The sequence below is a fragment of the Neoarius graeffei genome, chromosome 3 (assembly GCF_027579695.1).
Source record: "Neoarius graeffei isolate fNeoGra1 chromosome 3, fNeoGra1.pri, whole genome shotgun sequence".
In the NCBI taxonomy this organism is placed as follows: Eukaryota; Metazoa; Chordata; class Actinopteri; order Siluriformes; family Ariidae; genus Neoarius; species Neoarius graeffei.
This window is the reverse complement of record NC_083571.1, coordinates 76,494,859-76,511,841: the sequence shown is the minus strand read 5'-3', so window position 1 is coordinate 76,511,841 and position 16,983 is coordinate 76,494,859. Positions and strand designations below refer to the sequence as shown.

Sequence of the window (16,983 nt, the reverse complement as noted above, 5' to 3'; positions counted from 1 at the left end):
CCCTGATGATCATTTGATAGTAATTTCACCAGGACAGATGACTCTGATGCACCAAATGTCCTTCAGGAACACAAGAGGTCTGGTTTTGCTGTCGCAGCCAGCAACCAGCCACGAGAGACAAAGATAGCATTTGTTCAATTATATGAGTGTAAACAAGTGGGAATGAGAGTGAAAGAGCCCGATACTATACTACCGTATATAAGGGGGACAAAGGAATCAAGTAATGAAGTTTTAGCTCCACAACTGAGATTTTAAGGTAAATCACGACATGTTTAAATAACCGCAGCAGTTTATACTTCGATGACTGGGAAGTGTAATATTTTACAGGAAAAGGCAAAGTCTTTTCAATATTTACATAGAGAAACATATGCTACAGTGGTGACTCAAATAAAGCAGTGAAGAAAAGTTTCACATCCTTAACCTGTGGAAAAGACAAGCTCAATGAGTCGGATTTGGGCATTTTTTTCTTACCTTGCTGATAAAGATGGGAAACAAACACCCATCAAAACAAATAAGCAAATGTCTAAATACATCCAGTATAAAATAGCCAACACAAGCAACTATTGCAAGAAACCTGGCTGACAAGCATCATAACCATGTCTTGGATGGTGCAGGTCAGAAAGCTGAAGGTTTTATTGAGAGTTTAATTTCAGGCATATGATTAGCCTCTTCTACTGTGCAGTAACGCATGAAGCTCTAGACACTGTATTCACAGCTTATCACAAATTGATGTCTAACTTTGACAAATTTGAACAAGCACAAAACACTCCACTCTTACGAACTCGTGAGATGCATGTAGAGTGAATTTGACCTTCTACTCACCGTTTAAGGGGTGCTATCCTTTTGCAGTCCCCCCCAGTGGTCAATGATGGGCTATATCCAACACCTATTTTATTACTAACAATTTGAACTTTGGGTGTTCAGTGTATGTGTGCTTCTCTAGTACTCAGTAACTGATGTGCACATTAGTTATTTTGTTCTCATAACACTCCGGGTAATACTGAGCAACGGCAAGTCTTGAATATTTGGGCTACGTCCCAAATTGCAAAAATACCATAGTGAATACTAGGTCATGACACTGTTCACGTCATTACTATGAGACGGCGAAATTCCAAAATCATTCTGTAGCATTGAGACACAGGTTCTAATAGTACAACATGAATGACCAGGCTATAAACATTTTTTATTCTTCGTTGCTGCAAAGCAATGCTGTTCCGCCATGATGACTGGGTGTAGAGGAACTGTGAAGACAGTTTGGAATAACGTAACAAATACATTGAGATCTAAATCAAGGCATGACAAAAACACTCAGATTAATCTGTGGGTACCAGGTCAAGAACCCACTGATTGGCGCTGCCCAACGCGCCTTAAGGGCCTGGTTAGTATTTGGATGGAAGACTGCTTGGGAAGACTAGGTCCTGGCACAGGAAGGACTAGGTAAAGAAAGTGCATTATGGAAGTTTTGCTTGGTTCAGTCTCTGCTCAGTGTGCAAGGGTGATAGTGCGACACGTTAGTGCTCTAACAATGTATTTTTGAAATAAATTTATACAATTGCCCCAAAATTAAAAATCTCAACATGGTGCCCATTTGAGAACAAAATGGTCAGATTCACTATTCACATTATAATGTCCTACTCCTGATGAATACTAATCTAGCAGGAGAAATCTGAAAAGGTAAATCTATATTATTATATCCCCAAATACAACGACCTTCAAAAACATTTTATTCACAGCTCTAGAAATGGAACTGACATTCCATGACAAGCTATCATCTAATTATGGTACTCTGACAAGTCGTTAGTGCTGAGTGCTCAAGCTGGCAGCCCGACTCAGCCGGGCTCCGAGGGTAAGTGGGGCCACTGACAGCCATTTATAAACATGTGCGAGCAACCTGCTTTGCATTCTTTTGCAGCCGTCTCCAGTGGCCAGCATTGTATAGGGTTTGCATCACGGAATGACATCAGGCTCAAAGCATTTAACCAGTTCCATTGACCGCAATAACTAAATATGGCAGTGGGCTGGGAGTATGGCTGAGCAGGAGGCTCCATTACACACACTCAAAGACATTCCTTCAGAGAATGTGAGCCTGACACTTTAAGAGATTCTTTAAGAGATTTACACAACAGAATCCCACAAAGCTGATGAGCGCAAGCTGTTACTGGGGTGTGCAGAGGACTTTTTTTGCTTCCATAATACAGAACTCTTACTTCCTGCATGATCAAATATTAATGATTATACAGTAATTTAGGGGAAAATAATGCTCAATAAGCATCATCTAGGTATGACATGGAATGATGCACTGATGAGTGTTTAAGACATAAAAACATAAAAGGATGAAAACACCAGTGCTCAAAAGTAAATATTAAAAGGTGTTTCACTTTATTTTCTAGGTGTTTGTGTATAATTCTTAGATGTTGATGGAAAAACTGCATGCGTCTCCAATGAACTGCTGCCTTTCCAACTCCTTTATACTACAGTTTATCAGCAGTAGGGTAGCTAATTATAGGACTGAAAGTAAGGGGGCAACAATGGTTTACTTAAACTTTCTAGTTAAGAACCTGCTCAACAAGAGAAGCATTTTGCACGTCAACACAATCAGAAACTCTCCCTGAAATCAGCTATTCATAACCTGTTATTCCAAATGCAAGTATGGAATCTGATAAGTATTTACAGTAATGACTCACTGAGCTGAATCAGTTGCTCACAAATGTAGGGACTATGGCCAAGTTTACATTAGACCGTATCTGTCTCGTTTTCTATCGCGGATGCACCGTACGTTTACATTAAAACACCTGGAAACGCCGGGAAACGGGAATCCGCCAGGGTCCACGTATTCAATCCAGATCGTGTGTGGTCCGGTGCCGTGTAAACATTGAGAATACGCGGATACGCTGTGCTGAGCGTCATCATTGGACAACGTCACTGTGACATCCACCTTCCTGATTCGCTGGCGTTGGTCATGTGACGCGACTGCTGAAAAACGGCGCGGACTTCCGCCTTGTATCACCTTTCATTAAAGAGTATAAAAGTATGAAAATACTGCAAATACTGATGCAAATACTGCCCATTGTGTAGTTATGATTATCTTTAGGCTTGCCATCCTTCCACTTGCAAGTGGTAAGTGACGCACATGCCCGATATGCACTGAGAGCACACACACAGCGGCTCAGTCCCGAATTACTGCTCGTGCGCTTCACTCGCGCGCTCTGTGAGCTGCGCAGGGCCGGAGTGCGCACCCTCCAGAGGGCACTCGCTGTTCAGGGCGGAGTGATTTGGAGCGCAGGATGCCTGCGGAGCCGAGCGTATCCGTGTATTGGCGTTGCTGTGTGCACACTAATCGTTTTAAAAACGTTAATCTGATGATCCGCTGATACGGTCTAATGTAAACCCCACCTATAACTTAGGCATTAGGGAATACATAAAGGGGGACACAGTTGTGGTGAGAGGGCTAAAATACAGGGACATGAATGTCATGGCAATATTGGGCTTTCATTGATTTCTTTGAATTGCTCCTTTTCTATGGCAGAATGATTGCACAATATACACCTTTAATAGAAAAAAAAGAATTTGGTGTACAGATTTTTATTTAGCTTTTTCTGAAATCAACACAAGGTCTAAAAGATACATACACCCACTGAGATTATTAATTCAGTGGTGATGAAAATTCCAGTGTCTTAATGCCAAGTCCTCTTAACTTCCTGTTAGTGATAACGGACTACAGCTGGCAGCTTCTCTGTGCAAACATCAGAAGGGTTTGTTTGACAGCACTCAGATTGACCAACACACACTACAATGAGAAAGTCCAAGGAGCTCAGTGCAGATCTGAGGATAAAAAGGGATCAAAGATTGACAACTCAAGAATGTGTCTTGGAACCATTTCTAAACAACTGCAGATTCCAAGTGAAAACAATTGTACGCAAGTACAAGTTTTTGGGAGGTGAAGCCACTTTGCCAAACTCTGAAAGAAGACCAGACAGTCACCCTCAGCTGAGAGGAGATTGGTTTGAATGGTCTGGAACAACCCAGGAACCAAGGCACAGGCCTGCCATGAACCGGCAGCTGCTGGAACACCAGTGTTACTGTCTACAGTCAAGTGAGTTTTATATCACCATGGACTGAGAGGCTACTGTCCAAGAAAGAAGCCCCTGCTCCAAAATCAAACACCTTCAAGCTTGACTAAAGTTTGCAGCTGACTACATGAACAGAGAAAAGCCTTCTGAAAGAGTTTTATGGTCAGAGGAGACAAATTGAATTGTTTGACCACAATAATCAGTGGTACAGAGGAACACTATACCAACTGTTAAGCATGGTGGTGGTGGTAGCGTAATGCTCCGGGGCCATTTTGCTGCCAGTGAAACTGATGCACTGCACAAAATAGATGGAATAACGAACATCAGAATTCTCCAGCATAACCTCAAACCATCAGAAACTTGGACACATTGGGTGTTCCAACAGAACAAATGACCCTAAACACACAAAGCTGACTGTGGAGAATAAAGCAGGCTAACATTAAGCTTAATAAATAAATAAATAGATAAATACCACACAGTCTTGACTTCAACCCTATCAGAAACATAAGGACTGTGCTTCAAAGTCAGGTCCATGCCAGGAAACACACACACACATACACACACACTTGAAGTCTACCAAGTCTGTCAAAAAGAGCAGTCAAATATCAGAAGCTTGTTGGGGCTACCAAGTGTGTCTGGTCAAAGTGAAACTTGCTAAGGGGCATTTAACCAAATATTAGGTGTGCTCCATGTATAATTTTGACCCCGTGTTGATTTCAGAAAACCTACAATAAATTAAAACCTGTGCACCAAATTCTTTTTACCCCCAATTAAAGATGCATGTTGTGCAATCATTCTTCCACAGAATGCATTTTTCACAGAATTTTTTTTTTTTTTTGGGGGGGGGGGGGGGGGGGTGTCTTTACAACATTTTTACTGATATTAGACATATATAATTTTAATTACTGTTATGAGTAGTTGCACTTACAAACTCTAGCAAAAATTCTAATTTTTATAAGTAGATCTGAAACAATGCAATTTCTATATGCAGTGAAACATTTCATGCACAATTTAAAATTTTATAACATTGTTTTTATTTTATAATTTTTTTTAATATCACCAAAAGCCAGATCAAAACTATAGCATCAACAACTAGCAGGGCTTTGCTAGTTGTTGATGCTATAGTTGCATCAACACTTGCAAACAAAATTTCAGGGGAGGTGGCGGAAAAAGGTGCAAAAGTACACCATGCTCATGTTCCATATCTTTAATCCACTGAAGCTTCCATGATTAAGTACTATTATGCAAAAATTAGTCCACCAATCCCAACTGGTCGAGCAGCGTTCCAAGAGTGCTGATATTTTTTGCACTGGGATGTTTCACAGTTTGCGTTAGAGGTCTGCGCGGGTCGGATTTTTCAGTCCCGCTCCCGCTCGCATTGTGCAGTCCCGCTCCCGCCCGCAAAGAATTATGATTTTCAGTCCCACTCCCGCCTGCAAATCCCGCATGATGCAGACGTTCGCGTTATTTCTCAGGAAAGTTCTTGTCTTGACACAGCGTGATGGTGCCCCGCCCCCTACTTTGAGTGGATTTGAGCATAAATATCTACAGCTCACGTTCATGTTTGTTATTATTTACCTTGTTTCTGAATTCAGCATGTAGTGTCTCTAATAATAACAATAATAATAATAATGTGCTGTCAAGCGATTAAAATATTTAATCGCGAATCGCACATTTTTATCACATGAGAAACCATTGTAATTCTCTGATCAGCATAAAAAAGTGAATGGGCTTGCTTTGTACCAATGGTGTTTTTTTTTTTTTTATTGCAAAGCAGAGCTAGTAAGAGAAGTAAATTGATTTACTGCTTGAGTTAGTCTACAACTCTAATCAGAGAGACAGGTTACACAGTGACGGTAGGCTTGACTCAATGCTATCCCAGAAATCCTTCCTGTAATATGCAAATTTGGCCGCCTCTGATTGGACAGCCAAATTTGCATATTACAGGAAGGATTTCTGGGATAGCATTGAGTCAAGCCTACAGTCACTGTGTAACCTGTCTCTCTCATTAGAGTTGTAGACTAACGCAAGCAGTAAATCACTTCACTCATGGTTCTCTTGCTAGCTGGGTGTGAACTGCGAGTCATTAGAGTGATCAAAGGATTTCCCGTTAGGGTGATCAATGGCAAATTTAAGATGCTATTCCTCACTCAATCTGGCAATCTGACTCTCTCTGCAAATTTAGGCATCTTAAAATGTTTTTATTAATGCCAAGTAAAATATCCAGCACAAATTATATATGATAGACATAAATTAATAATTTATAAATTTTATTTCAAACACGTTTTTAGTTAGCGGGACTGCAGCTCATCACCGCTCCCGCCCGCGCCGCATATGTGCACTCCCGCTCCCGCCCGTCCGCGCATATGTGCACTTCCGGTCCCGCCCGCAATGAGCTTTCAAAATTTGTCCCGCGCCGCACTGCTTTGCGGCGGGTCCCGCGGGAATGCAGGGCTCTAGTTTGCATCACTGTGCTTGTCCATGTCCTGCACATAAAATTCCACTTCCTACCTTGAAACAATTACTATGGTAGAGTTAGCAACATCAGTGGGCATGGCAAATGATACTTTTCAGGAATATAACTTGACTGAATATGAAAATGAAGAAGGGACACCAATTTTATCACAAGCACCTTTAACGACAAAATACAAAATTAACACGAGTTGGCTTGACAGCTAAGCAATGCGTTAAAGCTAGTGTGGCACTTTCAGGACCCACTTTCAATAAATCAGAATATAAATTTTTACACCTATGAATTTATAAAATGCATCCGTAATGAGCAAGCCAGAGTCAATGGGGGCAAAGAAAATCTCCCCAAGATGACAAAGAAGAAACCAAACACAAAAGGGAACCCTTCCTCATTTGGGCGACACCGGAGAGTGCAATTATACAGTCAAAGAAGACTTTGAGAGCAGAAATGTATAGAGGCCATACCACAAGACGCAAACCACTCATCAGCAGTAAGAATCAGAAGACTAGATTGGAATTCACAAAGAAATACAGAGATGAGCTACAAAAGTTCTAGAACCAACATTAATCTCTACCAAAGTGATGGAAAGGGCAAAGTGTGGAGAAAGGATCTGATTATGATGCAAAACAAACGAGCTCATCAGTCAAGCACAGTGGACGTAGTATCATGGCTTGGGCTTGTATGGCTAGTTCTGGAATCTCAGTAATCTTTATTGATGATGGAATTCATGATGGTAGCAGCAGAATGAATTGGAGATACTCAGACCCAGTCATCTAACACCTCAACTTCGAGAACTGACTGGTCACTTGCTGCCTAATATATCCCATCCCTTGATGGGTACCACTATAATGAGATGATCAAATGTTATTCAGTTGACCCATCAGCAGATTTAAACGTTATGGCTGATCAGTGTATTATCCATCTGTCCATCTCATGCCTTACATGATTAAATAAAAAAAAATTGGTCCCCTTACCCCTGCTACTTCAACTATCTTGGGAGTCTGATTACCCAGGATGAATATTGTGAGAAAGACATCAGATCAAGAATAGCCCGTGCGAAGGACGTTTTCTCTAAATGAAAAGAGTTGCTCACAAAAGCCTTCAGCCTTGGTCTGAAGAAGAGAATTAAGACTGTCATCTGGAGGACTCTACTGTTCTTCCTTTTCCACCAAAGCAGTTCCAGGGCTGGTTCGGGGCCAGTGCTTAGTTTGGAACCGGGTTTTCTGTTTCCACTGACAAAGAACTGGCTCTGGGGCCAGAAAAACCAGTTCCAGGCTAGCACCAACTCTCTGCTGGGCCAGAGGAAAGAACCGCTTACGTCAGCGGGGGGGTGGGGGTGGGGGGGTGGAGTTGCTAAGACCAACAACAATAAGACCGCGAAAGATCACCATTTTTAAGCGACGAGAAGCAGCAGCTGTACAAACGAAGTCATCCATTATTATTATTATTATTATTATTATTGTTGTTGTTGCTGCTTCTTCCGTGTTGTTTTTGCTTTGATATTCGCGCCAAGGTTTATGTAAACGTAGCGCCGTAACTGACGTATACAGCGACGCAATGACGTATACAGCGACATAATGATGTGGCTCCGCTTAGCACTGCGAGCTATGGAAAAGCAAACTGGTTCTCAGCTGGTACGCAAGTTGAACGAGTTGTGAACCAGCACCGGCCCCGAACCAGCCCTGGAACTGATTTGGTGGAAAAGGGGTATGTATGGGGCCGAATCATGGTCTTTGAAGAAAGAGGATGTGCAGAAGCTGGAGAGCTGCAAGATGTGGCTTTGGAGAAAAGTCTTGAACACCTCTTGGTTGGACAAAGTAAACAAAGAAGTACCGCGACGTGCTGGTGAGAAAAGAGCCATTATATCTATTAATCAATAGAAGACAGTAAATGGCTTGGTCATTCTCTACGGCACGGTGATGATCTCCCGCTAGTAATAGAGGGGAGAATAGAAGGGAGGAGGCCTCCTGGAAGACCCTGAACAGGAATGCTGGACAGAGTAAAGAATGGTGGTCCCTGTGCAACAGTCAAGAGACATGTCATGGAAAAGGAGCTATAAGGAAGGACCTGCCAGAACACATACATAAACCCCTCCTACTACTGCCTGATTTTCACCCACAAATGCATTGTACTTAATATAATTGTGCGGACATGTGACATTATCATCACACAGTGCTCTTTTCTGCATTCCGCAACCATCCTTTAGGTGTGGTCACGTGTTTCAGTCAGAGTCAACACAAGCCTCTTGTAGATTAGAAAGTGGTTTGAACCCTGTTTTTACCCAATCAAGAAAAAGATCCAAGAAGCTAGTTTACTTGGTTACAAACTGACTGACTGGGTAGCTGCAACTTTAGCTAGATGTAAAATGACATACAATTAAATCACTTTACCTGTTTAATGCACGTGTTTAAATGTTTATGCATTGACGGACTGTTAAAATTATTTAGTTAGTTTTTTTTTTCTTTTTTATCAGACATCTAATTTTTGGGTTTGTTTACCTGAAGGGTAAATAACTGAACTTGAATGCGTTCAGTTATTCCCCTGATGTATGGTAATGTAACTACTCCCCTGTGTTCTTGTTTGTTAGTTTGTTTTTTCTCTTTCTTCTGTGTTTTGTTGTTCTTAACCTGTTCCGCCCCTTTGGATATTGCCCATTGTGGATATTGACATGCCTTCAGTGCGTGTTGTATATGTTGTTCCTCCTGTTCTTTGTCCTGTGGATCTGTAATTATTGCTGTGCGTTCATGTAATGTTCTAACTACGGATATTTTGTGCATTATGGGGTGTTCGGAAGTCCAGTTTAAATATTGGTCGGTGTGTGTGGGTTTTCTGTGTACTTTTATTTTGATGTCCCCATCTTCTGTGTGTTGTATTTTTAAATCAGAAGATAACAAACATCAGCGCTGGATCAGGGAGGCCATAGAGATCCGTAAGCGAAGCCCGAGGACCATCAACCGGGATGAGGGAGCATACATGCTCTCCCATACCTGGAGTGACATCTTGCAGGGGATGAACAGACAGTATAAGGCGTGACCGACCTGTCAAACCAGACAGGAAGGCCACACCTTCGGAAACATCAGCTGATAAAAGATGCGTCACCAATTAACATCCGGTGACACTCTGAGGAAGACGGAAGTTGTACGTCGAAACATGTCAGGTAAACAAACCCAAAAATTAGATGTCTGATAAAAAAGAAAAAAAAAAAACTAACTATATAAGACATAATGAACGTAATCGAAAGAAAAAGTGTTAAAATTATTATTTTTACAAAGTTTCATATAGGTTCAGGGTAACTTCCCTTTCATGTGTCCCAACATTCAGGACAAACTGAGGCCCACGCTATGTGTAGTTGGTCATTACACTCAATTATGTCATGCATCTAGTACAACTTCCAGGCCAATGATGCATTTGAGTGTTTACTGGAAACTGAGAAAGGTTTCAGATTTCCTTGACTATGGAAGTAAAGAAGCTACTAAGTGGCCTAAAGCAGACTGACTATTAAGGCCATCAGAAGAATCCAGTACAGGGCCAGGTACTCCGATTATAAATGAGAAAATGAGGAATAAAGTGCTGAGAACATAATGCGAAAAAAAAGGTTCCAGATTAAGTTGCTATTTACCCTGACACTTAAACCTGGATTGAAACTACTTAAAGTGCAATAACAAAATGTTTGTAAGTACAGGTTCATGTGAATTTGTTTGACACCAATTAATTTCTGTTGTATGCTTTTGTCATTCAAGCACCATCCCTTTAAATACTGTTCCATTACTGAGACCTGAGTAAGTATCAGTATCTATTTTGGTTTAAAGTCTAAAACGAAAAAATGAAAAAGGTTAACACCCACAAGAAACCAAAGTTGTTGGCTACAAAAAGACAGTACTATTGAATTTAGGCCAAAGTAAATGAATTTCTCTTTGAAGTGCAACCCTAATAAGTGGTTCAGGTGGTTTGGGTTCTCTCCATCACTGCTCATCACACTCAGTTCTTTGATGAGTGAAAGACCAAGCTGTTTCTTATAATTAGTGTTCTCAAAATAAATAAATAAATAAAATAAATACACACACACACCCCTTTCATACTTGGGACAGTGGTTAGGCCATTATTAAAAAATGTTCTGTTTCCGGTCCACTGGCCGGGTGAGTGCCGTTTGTGCGGTTGGAATTTTTTTTTAAACGCCGGTTTTTCGACATTTTTTTCGGGTTCGTAAATCTAAAATGGAACTTGACATTTACGCATTCCCAGGGCTTTCCACTAAGGCTCATACTAGCCAGCCATGACAAATAAGTAGCCAGCCGGGGGGGGGGGGGGGGGGGGGGGAGTAAACACAAAATAAACTCCTGTGCACGCAGTTCCCAGGATTAAATGTATTTTCCACAGACCATTTATTTATTCACTTTACTCAAATACAAAGTAAAATGGCAGTAAATCTTTCTTTTCTTGCATATTGCATCATGAGGCGTTCCTGGCTTGTAAATCTCTTATTTTCGGTGCATGACACATTCACGCAACTGAGCATGCTATGAATTAACAACGACAACGGTCTGCAGTGGTGGCTACACAATTAAAACACTCGGCGAACATTTCTCTATTTGTGTATGAAAATACACTCCAACGACTCAGTTTGGTTTCATTTACAACCAACGGTGTCTTTTGATGCCAGCATGTAATTGAACGAGAGAAGACTGGTTTACCAGAGACAAAATAAGCGTCATCTCTGCTTCTGTTCCCTCCGACGGCCCCGACACACTACTGCCTCCGCCGAGTGTGCACGCACACACACACCGCATGTAGGGGCCGCGGATGAGTTACTCTCCCTTGATCAACGAAGTCGGCGGGGAATTTGTGGTTATTATCGGTACAAACAGCGCGAATCACAACTTAAATGAGTGCAGTTCAGTTTGACATTATTGTCAGTCCGTTAGATAAACATTTAATTTTATTAGAATTGAAAATTAATATTTAGAGCCTGTGGGCTACAAAAATAATAGTCATTAAAGTAGCCGGCTGAACTTAATTGTGTAGTCGGCTGTATGGCCGGCAGCCGGCGCTTGTGGAAAGCCCTGCATTCCGCGCAGAATATAGAATTGAATCAGCTCTGTGCACGCGCTGTGCGGCACAAAAAAACGGCAGCCACCATGAAGGAAGGAGATCCGGAGTTTTCAAACATTTGCTTAAGTGTGAAATCGCAAAATGGTATTCTAGCGAACAACAAAATAGTAAAGATTCAGAAAAACAAAATCATTCAGTGATCATTTTAATAGTGTAATTTCATCCGAACTAGGCCTAACGGTCGATTTAGAACTACAAAAAAAAGTCCGTGTGCCGGAAATTTTAAGTACCTTTGTAAAAGTTTTGCAAATGTTGCAGTCAGCATTTAAAATGCTAATTTAAAGTTTTTGTACAAGTTTCAGTTGATTAAACTGTCATTTTATTAAATGTGTCTGCTTTTGTAATAAAGTACTGAAAGAAAAAGCAAACACAGCATTGCGATTTCTTATCCATCCATAAAAAAAAAAAAATCCCTCCCTCCCGACTGAAAATTTTTTTGCTCACCCGGTGGACAGGAAACGGATTTTTTTTTTTTAAGGATGGCCTTACTTACTTGGAACTCCGGTAACTTAATACCATAGTTCAACTAAACACTTATAACATAGCCACCAATAAATAATAGCTTATTTTGCCTGTAATCACTGTTGGCTACACTTATAGTATATATGTACCATTTCACAATCAGGGTATACTTTTCGGGTCCACAATAGTCCAAAAATCAAACCTCAGATGTTTGTGTTTCCCTGCTGCCAAAAATGACCTTTTGAGATGGAAATTAACTGCGCAGAATTTCAGAGCAACAGATCATACACTGGGCATGTTACTTGTGGCAAGAAGATAGTGCATTTCTATTGAGCGTATAGTGTATTTCTAAAATTGATCCTTTTTTTTTTTTTTTTTACTGCCCGCAAAAGTAATGTATACAAAGTGAAAATCTGTTGAAATGCGATTAAGTACAAATTTTCAAGGACTGTGCAGCAACGTTTGCACATGGTGGTGACTAATAACTGAAGTGGTGATAATCCTTGTGGTTTTTCAGAGAAGTTTTTTTTTTTTTAAATGGACACATTTTCAACCACACGTGAAGCTCTGCTGCTTGTGTCTCGCATCAGAGTCCTTTTTTTTTTAAATAAAACTATGCAACAGAGTATTCTGTAGTTGATATAAAAAGACCATATTAGAACCTTTTTCAGCTTTATTGTGAAATTGCAACATATTAAAAAAAGTAACAAACAAATGTTTTGGGGGAGGGGAACAAAAATAAAAACTGCAATACCCAGGTTGCACACCTTTTTATAATTAGGGATGTGGCAGTGTACAGAATCGACCAGTCACATGCAAACTCCTGTTGAATGCTAATTAATATATAATCAATTAGTGACTGATTAACCCAAAATAAGGGACAACTTTTCCTATAGGATTTTCCTGACCTTGTCTTGGTAATATCCAACTGGAACTTCACTGCTGAAAAATATCAGGAAAGGCTTACAAAAAATTCCAAGACGGTGGATATTGATATATACCGTGGAACACTGTAAACACTAATCCACAAGTGGAGAAAATATAGCACAACAGTGACATTACTAAGAACAGGACATCCCAATAAAAATAAATAAATAAAAAAAAACTGATGAGAAGAAAAGGAGAAAACTGGTCAGGGAGGCCACCAAGAGGCCTACAGCTTCTCAGCAGAACATTGTACAGGCCTACAGTTGAACCTTTTGGCCATAATACCAAAAAGGTATGCTTGGCACAAGAAGAAGAAAAAACCCAACACACACACCTCACCCCAAAAGAACACCATCCCCAGGATGAAGCATGGTAGTGGCAGCGTCATGCTTTGGGGCTGCTTTTCTTCAGCTAGAACTGGGGCTTTAATCAGGGTGGAGGGAATAATTAATAATAAACCTTAAGGCTTCTGCTAAAGCACTGAAGAATTTTCACCTTTCAGCAGTACAACTAGGTCTATCACGATAAATTCTGTTGGACGATATATTGTCTCAGAAATTATTGCGATAAACTATATTATTGTTGACGTCTTGTCAGGACAATTTTATGCCACTAGTAAAATAATAATGATCATGCAAATACACCCTTTCAAAGAACAGTGAGCCTTTTAATTAAGTCAACTTATTCAGTTCAACAGTGGAGCGTAAAAAAAATATAAATGTGACCCCTCACTGAATCCAGGGACACATGTCGGCCGAAACGAATCCGAGATAATCGCAAAAGAAACTTTTTTTTTTTTTCAAAATTTGTGATTTTCGTTTTTTTCCATCATGTGCAAGTTGAGATCTTGAAGAATGCAATCAGTATTTCAGATAATAGATTGTTTTGTTGGAAAAGCATACATTTTTTGTTGCAAATTGTCTCGTTTTAGTCAGGACTGTAGCCTGCTGGGGGGTGTGGGTAAATTACCATATGGGCCATTCACATGATGATTTAAGTCTTTTTTTTTTTTACGAATCAGCTGTATGATACGAGCCGAGCTCGTGGCTACTTAAGCTGCATACAGGCATGTAATTTCACTATGGAATGAGGAAGCTAAACAGAGCGCAGAGGAGCTGACACACCGCGAAGCAAACAGAGACACGGTATTTACATCGGAGATCACCATTTCTAGCAAAAAAAACCCCAACCTCGTTTTCCAGATTGAATGGAATACTTGAATGATCGGATGATACATGGACCGTTCTAGGACTACATTCCATCGGAGGCATTGATGTGTGCAAGGCGCCGTTTCTCTTTCTGATGGGGTAAGTTTATTAATCTAAGGCTGTGTGGTTATTTTTGCATGTAATGGAGAGTGTTGTGGTTTGGTTAAGCCTAGATCACAACCGGACATACGATTTTTTTGGCCGTGCGATTTTTGGCGTTTCCCAAATCGCTGCGGTTTTTTTTTTTCACGGAGAAAGACGCGCGTTGGCCGTAAGTTTGTCTTGCAACCTGAAAAAAAACGTAAGCGCCCGTAGAGTTTGACATGACAACGAACTTCTGCGGCCGGTCTACGGCTCGAAAATCAGCACATCACACGCGCGCTCTCGTGCGTTTCATGCGCGCCCTCCATGCGTTTCTTGCGTTTTTTGCATGTAGACCGGCCGTAGGAGCACGTACGGCCGGTTGTGACCGAGGCTTTACATGAAACTAGCATTGTGTTAGTTGTGTCATCATTGTGCTATCTTTCTTTCTTACGGTGTGAGTAATTTTTCAACCACAAAACGTTAAAGTATACTTTAGGACTTATTTTTGTACTTCATAATTGTGTTGGGCATACTTTGCATGGAAGGAAAATTGACACGGTGATCTTTGTTTACATGAAAGTAGCATCGTGCTAGCTCGTAGGGGGTAGGGCTTTCCTTAATGTCATGCAAATGAGCACCATTATGTGCCCGCCCTACACCCAGAGTAGCTGAGATGGAAAACTTTGAGGGTGATTTTCTCCCTTTTCTGTTTTAAGAAGTATACACTTTCAAAAGGCCACACATTCTTCAAATACTGTCAGATCTCCACATGGAAGGCATCATTGGAAAGCTTAGAAACTGTACTTTCTGAATCTGTCTAACTCAAAATGCCCCCGGGCGGACATGTGTCCCTGGATTCCGTTATCTGACACAAATAAATAACCTAAAGAAATAAAACAAACAAAACCACTCAAAACAAAAACAAGAAATAAAAATACAATCTATGGCTCTTAAAAACTGCACTTAAGTAAATATTAACTTGGCACAGGGTAAAAGACATTCGTTTCTTCACAGGCAATATTCTGCCAATCCAGTTTCTCAAAAATTAGTACCCAGATAAACAAAGTGCAAAATAATAACGTATTGCCAGCTGTCATTTGGATAAAAGTAACAATTAGAATGAGATAAAGCCTCACTCACAACCCGCCGTAAGTGTTTGACACGCATGGGTCGCAGGGTTTGGTAGCTCGCAGCCGTGCCGCAGGGTCGCGATGAACCTGGGGTAAAGTTTGGGCGAGGAGTACGGGCAAAGTACTAGTCAAGTACAGGTTGCACACCTGATTTCCTCGAGGCGTGGGAAAAATTGCACCGTTCGCCCGTGGAAAGCGTACATCTGACGCACATGATCAGTGTGTGTTCAGTGAGTGTGGAGTGCGTGAGACTTGCGTTTTACCAGTTTCCTGCATTACGAGTTCAGGCCGCACTTGTGAAGCATGTGATCAGCACATTACTAATCACTCATAACTTGCGTGTGACACAAGCCAGGAGTGGGTATGAAACCAGCATGTCTGCAGCATTCTGCATCTGTCTTTTGGCTGAAGAACACTGGATATTTTGTGGGAAAAATAAAATTTTCAAAAATGGGACCCAAGAAGAAGCGAGCAAAAGTGAAGTAACCCAGCCTGAAACAGCGGAGGGGGAGGAAAAATTTGATAATGATGGTAGCAGCACCGGCGAGCTCTGCATGGACAGGGAGGAGTATGCCTTCAAGCCAGCAGAAGGCACAGCACCACACCAGAGGGATTTTCACAGGTAAATACACATGCTTTAAGCATTCATGTCAGTATCTATATGCTTGTGTAATTAATATTATATATGCTGATTTTCATGTATGTTTCAGTTAATGAAACCCAGAAGTGAGGACATTGCAATCCCATCATCGCTGTCAGGCCATTGTGCCATGCTCAGTGATAAGGACATCCTGGCACCCCGTCCCACCACTCAGCAGGAGTAGGACAGCAGCTCAGAGTCAAAGTGTGTTTCAGTGCTCAAACTGTTGGGCTATTTAGTTGGGATTTTTTACAGTGTAATAAAAGTGTGTTATTCCCTTATACTCATGTTTTATTATTTGACATTTGCATGGTAAATTAAACATGTACTCAAAAACAGCAAATGAGGTGGTCTTCTTCCCTTCCACAATGCTACACGCTACATGATCGGTTCCTTGGTTTCTCCCCAATATATATACCCAGAGTCTTGCCCCTCGTGTTTTGTGCAGGCCGCATGCGCTGCGTGCGCACCACACATGGGGTAGAAAGTGAGATGTACTTCTGTCTTGCGCGCCGCACAAATAGTAAGTGTGGAATACTTGTGTAGTATTTCTGAGGCACGTCACTCATACAATGACCGTGAGTCACTCATGAGTCTTATGCCGCTTTTCCACTACCAACGTAGCTGAGTTGGGCTGAGCCGTGCCGTGCTGAGTTGGGCTGAGTCGAGCTGAGTGGGGCTGTTGGAGTTGCATTTCGACTACAACCGCGCTGAACCGTGCTGGCTGGAAGTGGGTGGACACATTGGGTGGGGTTAGCGAAAGTGGGTGGACGTCACGTGATGTCGTTAGGCGGCACAAACAGTGACATCAGTGACCTTTTAAGCGGTAGTCTCACGACCCGGAGAGTGAACAATAAACACAGAGGACATGGAGTCGTTAGTG

At 41.3% G+C, this 16,983-nt stretch overlaps 1 protein-coding gene across 4 annotated transcripts in view; it reads right to left on the bottom strand.

Annotated features, from left to right (window-relative positions):
- enah (ENAH actin regulator) overlaps positions 1 to 16,983 on the bottom strand; it is a 177,524-nt gene that overhangs the window by 28,832 nt on the left and 131,709 nt on the right. The gene's annotated exons all lie outside the window — the stretch shown is intronic.